Consider the following 7794-nt stretch of genomic DNA (forward strand, 5'->3'; position numbering starts at 1 on the left):
TCCGCTATCTGGGGGAGGTGTGTGTGTGTGTGTGTGTGTGTGTTGGTTGGGGGTGGTGTATTAAATGATATTTCCACTAGAGTACATAACCTGCTCCGAAGAAATTACAGTCCAGAGTCCTGATATGTACCGGCTCACCTGTTGACTGCATAGGACGAGGCAGTGCGTCCCGAGCTGACCCTAATCCCTGCGGGCTAACCAAAGTGCTGCAGCTCCAGAGCCATTGCATAGTATATCCTGTATAGTATATGTCTGTCTGCATAGTCTGTCTGCCTCTTCATCCCCTCCATGTTTGGTACTGTCTGTCCACTAGCCACTTGTACCACTGTCTTTATTCCTCACTGTTTGCGTGCTATATTAGCACATTAGCACATATGCATAACCCCCCCCCCTCCATGCCACAGCCAAACTGTGGCAACACTTATACAATTTCTTAAATAGTTAAATATATAGATATATAGACTTTACTTTACTTTATTTCTGCATTGTTGCACTGTTGACTTACTCATTTGCATTCATCACCATGACCACTATCACCATTGCACTACCACCATGACACTCATTCACACAGAGCACCTTAGAGCACCTTACCATACCTTACTATGCACAGAGAATCACAGGCTCAGTCCCTGCCTCAGTCATTGCAAGCGCCTCTGATTTATCAATCACCACTATGTGGATACTGTTTTTAGAATTGATTTAGATTAAGTGTTAGTATAATTTGTAATTTTGTTATTTGTATTTTAGTATATTTTTATATATTGTATTAAGTGTTAGTATAATTTGTATTTAGTATATTTAGCATATTCTTTATCTTCTACTGTCCTTACTGCTTAGTTGTGTTTTTATATTATATACTTTAATTACTCTTCTGCTGTTAAAGAATGTGTTTGTCTTGTATGTATGCTGCTGAGACCTTGAATTTCCCCTGGGGATCAATAAAGTATCTATCTATCTATCTATCTATCTATCTATCCATCCTTTGCCCCCCACCTCCCAATCTCACTTCTCCTAGATTGCAGCCGCTCAGTCTTGCTTGACTCTCAGCTGCTCACCCATCTGAAATCCTGGCAATGACAAACTTCATTGCGCCATTTCTGTTCTACTTTTTTTGGCTACTTTTCACTCAAAAATGTAATATTTTTTTAATTTCACTCAAAAAAACGTTATTCACACCATGCCCAGATGAGTGGATTTCGCTCGACAGGATTAGGTTTGCAATTATTACAGAGGATCGCAATGACCCGAGTGTAGGGGCAAAGTCAAAGCTCAACGCTCATAAAAGCTTTCTGTATTTCTTACTGTGCAACAGTTGGTGTGGAATGCAATGATTGTCATGAAAAAATGGGTGTTGAAAAATATTTAGATATTTTGGGGGATTTGTTTTGAAAGCAAACAATCACATCTGCAAGTAGCATATTGCAGTCAAAACGCTAATCGCTACAGCATAGTGAGTGGTGCTCAACACATTACATTGCAAGTGGTCCGCAGGGTGTATTTTTAGGAACACTGTCACCAAAGCCACATAACACTATTATTTATTGATCCATGAATGTGTTTGTTTCGTTGTTTGTATGTATGCACGTGCCTTCTACATGCTTTTATTGGCTTCCTTGGGGGTTTTGATCGGGACTGGAAGAATGGGGGCAGGGCGCACGTTCACATTTTGACATCTGGCTCTGTCATGGTGCACATTTTTACTACCAGCCAGACAGAGTGATAGATTGCTCCGGGGCCGTGGTCTGCGGTCTTATACCCACAGTGCGTTCCAGCCAATTTATCTGTAAGTGAGTAAGTACTGTAGTGAACATGGGAGTCACTGGTGAACTGTGGAGCTGCTGGCACCTCCTGCGGCCTTTGAGCGACTCCCCTCAGCCAAGCCCTTGTCCCAGAGAGCACAGGGGGAGTTTCTGTAGTCAGATATACAAAGGTGCAGTCCGTATTTCGGGCAGAAGGTTGTTTCAGTTCATCGCTCATGGGGACGATGGAGGCAAAGAAGTTGTTGGGCAACCAGTAGGTTGTTGGTATAAGCCTGGCTCTTCCTGACCTTTTCAAAGTGTCCTTGAGCCTTGAGCAAGCTAGTGAACCACAAATTGCTCCCGATATGCAGGTTGGTATCTTGCATGGCAGCCTCCGACACTGGTAAAAGAATGGGTTACACTTTAGTTGACAGTAGACATCGACATAAGAGTGACATGACACTGTCATGAATGTCATAAACAAGTCATGAACATTTCATTAAGTGTTATTCGGTTTTTGTCATAACATGTTAGGGTTAGGATTAGGGTTAGGTTTAGGGTAAGGGTTAGGATTAGGGTTCATGTGTCATGACAGTGTCATGTGTTCATAACAGTGTCATGTCACTCTTATGTCGATACTGTCAAGTAAAGTGTTACCAAAGAATGTATGTTGAGTGAATGCGAGGTATTAAAATTGTAAAGCATTTTGAGTGCTCCAAGGAGTAGAAAAGCAGTCCATTTAGCCTATCAAACTGTACGATTCCCTTCCGTACTCCGGAAGCAAGGTGTTGGTTGCCTGAAACTGTGCATGGCTTGGTCTGTGTCTTTGTTTCTCTTCGACAGAGCCAGGACTGTGCAGAGTGCAGACACAAAGAATGTGCACCAAGGTATGGAGTGGAAGGGTGGAACAGTTCACTGAGTTTCACAAAAACAAGTGTATTGGATTAGAGACACCTTTAAAGACAGTGCTGGAGCAGCTGAAGCAGAGAGGATTGAGGAGAGGAGAGGATGCGTTGGCGGCACGTCAAGCCCACTCCCACTCCCACTGGGACTGGACAGTCATGGTCTTTACCTGCACTGTTGTATGAATTTGACCCCCTTGGACCCTTGGAGGAAGACTAAAACTTTTCTCTTCAGATGCTTCTGAAACTATATGCTCATTTGTACTAAGTGTCCAATGAAAAGAAAACGGGTGCTCTCCAGTCAACATATGCCAAGAATAATTGTAATTTATCAGTAACCTTCTGAAAACTCAAAGTCTTTGATTTAAGCTATTTCTGCTCTATAAAATAAATAAATGAACTAACACACCCCAGTAACATAACATGCAATTAATTACAGATTCGTTTTTAGAGTTATCTTTACAGAGCCTGCAGCAAAATGTGACTTTGTCAGCGTCACAATAGAATCTGTGTAAGAAAGTGTGATTCCAGAACCCTGCAGTGTCTTGTAATGAATTAGTGAGAGTTATTCTGTTTTCTCTCCTCATACAAACCAAAACATCCACCTAAACGCACACAACGTATGTGTGTATGTAAGTATGTGGAGAACAGTGTATAAATACTGAGCAGTGCAGAGTAGCAGCATAGTGATCCCCAGGCCTTCTCCTCCCACATTCATTTAAAACATCAAATATGTTACTGCTGCTTAATTTCCATTCAGTCTTAATTACAGGGCTATCGTACTGTATGAGACTGTATGTAACCGTGGGTATGAGGCGGGGTGTCTATGCCTGAAAACCATCAGGGGATTCTGATGACGCCCCCCCCCCCCTGCTTCTTCTCTTTCTTCTCTTTTATCGTGTTTGTTTTTGTCTTTTTTCTTTTTCTTTTTGTCTCTCTCTTCTGCAGCTGACTCCTTTTTTAGCTGAAAATCTTGAAACAACATGAAAGCACTGTGCTATGCATTCAGCTATGATAGCTTCAGCGAAAGTTCTACTAGGAAGACTCGTAGTGTAGCCTTACTCCTCCCATGCTTACACAGAGCCAATCTTAACTGCCTACTTTCGGGAAAGCCCCGCAATCTGATCATTCACTCATTCAATCAACGCTAGCCTATAGGAATTCAGTGGGCTCCTTAAATATGTTCCACCTAACACTGCTTCTGCTTCTCAGTACGCTGACTTTGACGTCCTAGCTCAGGCTTCCGCGTGGACCTGGGCTCTCTGCATTTTTACATTCCCCCTTCTGCCCTCAGTGGCGTTACTTGTTACAATCCTACCGCGCTCGTTTGCTGCGCTGTTCAGACCTGTGCGTCCTTCAGTCAGGGCCACTGCATGTCGCTTCATCGCTAATCTCTGCATATCGGAGCCAGTCACGCTCACGCTGTTGCAGCCTTCAATTCACGATAACCTACGATCGCCGTCCTCGCGCAACTCTGTTGCAGGCCCATGTCGTTTTCGGCAACAATTTCTCAAGCTTCAGTGTCTGGTTGGTAAGGTTATCGTGCTCTCTCTTCCCAAGCTCCTCGAGCTGGGCTACACTCTACCCACAGTCATGCAACCTGCTTGCCAACGATATTCGGCGGGCAGCAAACAAACTGACTTGTCTGACACGGTTTAACTTTCACTTAAGCCTCCTTACATAATTCCTGCTGATTTTATAATCCTTGCGATTTGTGCTGTAAATTGCTGGCCTGCACCACGCTGCCGTTGAACCCAACCCTGTATTAAGACCTGTTTAATTGATGTTCTACACTCACTGTGGTTATCTCGATGTCTACCTTGGTTGAGCGTCGTCAAACCAGTTGTCTTTTTGTGTAGCCTCTTAATTTGCCTCGCTGCTCGTTGGGCTGCATAGGCTTAGGCTAGGCTACTCGTCTGCTGGACCTTCGGTTCAGGTATCACTCCTTGTGCATGGCTGCGGGAAGCCAGTTCATCGTTGCATTCGTTTAATCATCTGGGATTGCGTCCCATACCTTCTGGTAGGAAGTCTACACGGCCTTCCTCGGGTGATTCTCTGCATGCACTTGCCGTTGCTCAAACTACTCTAAGCTACCGCTGATCTGTCATGTCCCAGGTATGCCGTGACGTCCCCGACGTTCTCGGCTATCTGGGTTCTCAATTTTGGGGGGTCTTACACCAAAGCTCGAACCAAAATGACGGCACGCCGGCCCATGGTCATCAATTGCCAGTATGTCACACAAGCTATTATCTAGGCAATAATAGGTGTTTTCTTTTCAATGCCCGTATTATGTCAGTGTTCATGAGCTGACACCAGTGTGGGCTCATGCCCACATGGTTGAGCTTTTAATTAAGAAGCTGTGTCATTTGTGTATGTAACATATCCTTCTAGCGTCTTTTGTATGTTTAAAATGTATTTTCTGATTCTGTATCGTGTATTGGGTTCCTAGGAATTCTATGGCCGGCCTCACTTTGCTCACTGCCCACCAGTGGGTCGCTTCAGCACTCCATATATTGGTGTTAATGGTTACCGGCTGTTCATGATTATGTCGGCAATTTTACATTTCGCTAGTTGTGGTTTAAGTGGTGGCCTATGCTGGAAGTTCGTTGATCACGACTACCAACGTAGCCGTTGGCGGTTCTTTTACCGATGACGATGCTACATGTCGCCTGTCTAACCACTCCTTCCTTCTCGCAGGTCAAACGGAGCGGTCCATCATCACTGGCAGACTCAAGTCTCCTTCAGGCCAACGCCGCGCCCTTCATGCACTCTCTTTAGACACAACGGGTCTCTGCGTGTCCATGTGATTTCAGCCCATCTAGTCACGCCATCAGTCACATTGATTGCTGACTCGAATTGCCGTTTTAGCAGGATCCTCTGCAAATAATGTGTACTCTAATTTCCATTCTCCTATTTTGCCTTGGCTGTTTTGTTTTTGGCAGATATGCTCACCCGAAGTGATCGCGCCAGGGAGGACGTGCAAGTTCCTTTTACATTCTCCTCCCAATCTTTAATTTGCTAACCCCTGCAGGTGCATCATGCCTCCCCTCTTCCGTTGAGGGGATGCAGTTCGTCAATGGAGAAGCAGTTCCACATTTCACACTAACATCTACTTTCTTACAGGGATGGCAGTGCCGGTTCACAGAATCACGCAATCATGTGGATCATGTTTCCAGTTCATACTGGAGGGGGGTCATCCCTCCGTCTTCACAAATCTCCCGAAGGCCAGCGCTTTCGAGGATATCTCCTCTTGTAGCACAGCTTAAAACTAGCCTTCCTAATCCCAGCACTTATCACCTGTCTAGAACTAACTCTTGTCTATGTAAAACTCACTGATGCACTTTTCGTTATTGTGCTCTACCTTCTAAATTGTTTTTAATTGCACTGGCATTGTGGGAGAATTGTTTTAGCTTTAACCTGTTTGCCGTCACGTTGGTCTAGGTTGCCCTAGACGCTGGTTGCCCAGCTCATTGTCCAGGTTGCCTTGGACGCCGGTTGCCCGGCTCATGACTCTCGTCTAGGTTGCCCTAGACGCTGGTTGCCCAGTTTGGTCCAGGTGGCCCTGGATGCCGGTTGCCCGGCCGTCATGTCTGTCTAGGTTGCCCTAGACGCTGGTTGCCCAGCTCATGGTTCAGGTCGCGTCGTACGCCGGTTGCCTGGCTCGTGACGCTCGTCTAGGTTGCCCTAGACGCTGGTTGCCCAGTTCGGTCCAGGTTGCCCTGGATGCCGGTCGCCCGGCCGTCACGTTGGTCTAGGTTGCCCTAGACACTGGTTGCCCAGCTAATGGTCCAGGTTGCCTTGGACGCCGATAGCCCGGCATGTCTCGTGGTCTAGGTTGCCCTAGACGCTGGTTGCCCAGCTCGCATAAGCACTAAAGTCCAGGTTGCTCTGGATGCCGGTGGCCTGGCTCGTCATGATGTACTAGCTTGCTAGTCACTGGGCGCCCAGATCGTGAAGTGCTTATGGTCCAGGTTGCCCTGGACGCCGGTTGCCCGGCCGCCGCATTGGTCTAGGTTGCCCTAGACGCTGGTTGCCCAGCTCGTCAAGCTTCTAAATCCCACTAAAGTGAAAGCATGCTGCGGGCCCCACTACAACCCTAGGTTTATGGTTAACACCTAGCTACTTTAAAATTCTGTCGGCGTCCTGGCACAACGTCTTCACCCCGGCCCAGTCATGCTGTTTAATTCATCTTGTATGTATACTAATGTCTCTGCTCCTCTCAGAACCAGATTACTGAGTCACCGCCCTGGCGGGCATCACTCATCCTTTTGGGGGTAGGCTCCCCGCCCCTGCCTTCATCCATCGGCAGGAGACGAGATGCGCTCATCGCTGGACGGATCCGAGACGGGGCCTACGCCAAAGACTGTTACCTATTCAGGACTCTATCATGCTTGTATCCAAGCTGTTCCTTTACTCATTAAATTGTTAACTGATTCTATTCTGTCTACTGAGTCTTTCTGGTAGAACTGAGGTGACATGAAAAACATCTATCTACTCGATTTATTTACTCGACTGACAAAAAACTGCCAAAGATAAAGAAAACAAAGTGAAATGAATTTTGATAAGAAATTCTGATGATGAAATGTCTTTAATAAAATGTGAGTGTAACTGTTGTCAATGTTTGCATTGCTCCCTAAATCATCATTATCACATTACTTTGAATTGTGGGTCTTCCTTAATATTCTTTGTTTCCAAATCCTTTAATTTAATTAAAAAAACAACACTAGCTCATAACTCATAAATATATACATGTATATATACTCATATATAATATATAGTTTATATTATACATCATGTACAGTATATGCACCCTATAAGACAGACATCATGATTTAAATTGTTGGTTTACTGTAAAGGTTGAGTAAAATCCACAGATAACTTATGTCAGTAAGTGGCCATCTAGGATGGCAACACTGTTACAGTTACATGCACAATTATTTGTGAAAGAAGAAAAATAAGTTTAAAACATGAATGATCCATCTGTCTATTGTGTTGTGAACTAAATGCTTATTAAACTTTCATACATGTTGTATTTCAAATATGCTAGAGAAGACAAAAAAAAACTTTCCGGTACTTTTAAACCTTTCCAAATGTGTTCCAAATGAAGGCTAAAAAAATCTTTAAACTTCTAATCGACTACAAACCTGCAAGTG

Source organism: Alosa sapidissima, chromosome 8 (assembly GCF_018492685.1).
Source record: "Alosa sapidissima isolate fAloSap1 chromosome 8, fAloSap1.pri, whole genome shotgun sequence".
NCBI classification, from domain to species: domain Eukaryota; kingdom Metazoa; phylum Chordata; class Actinopteri; order Clupeiformes; family Clupeidae; genus Alosa; species Alosa sapidissima.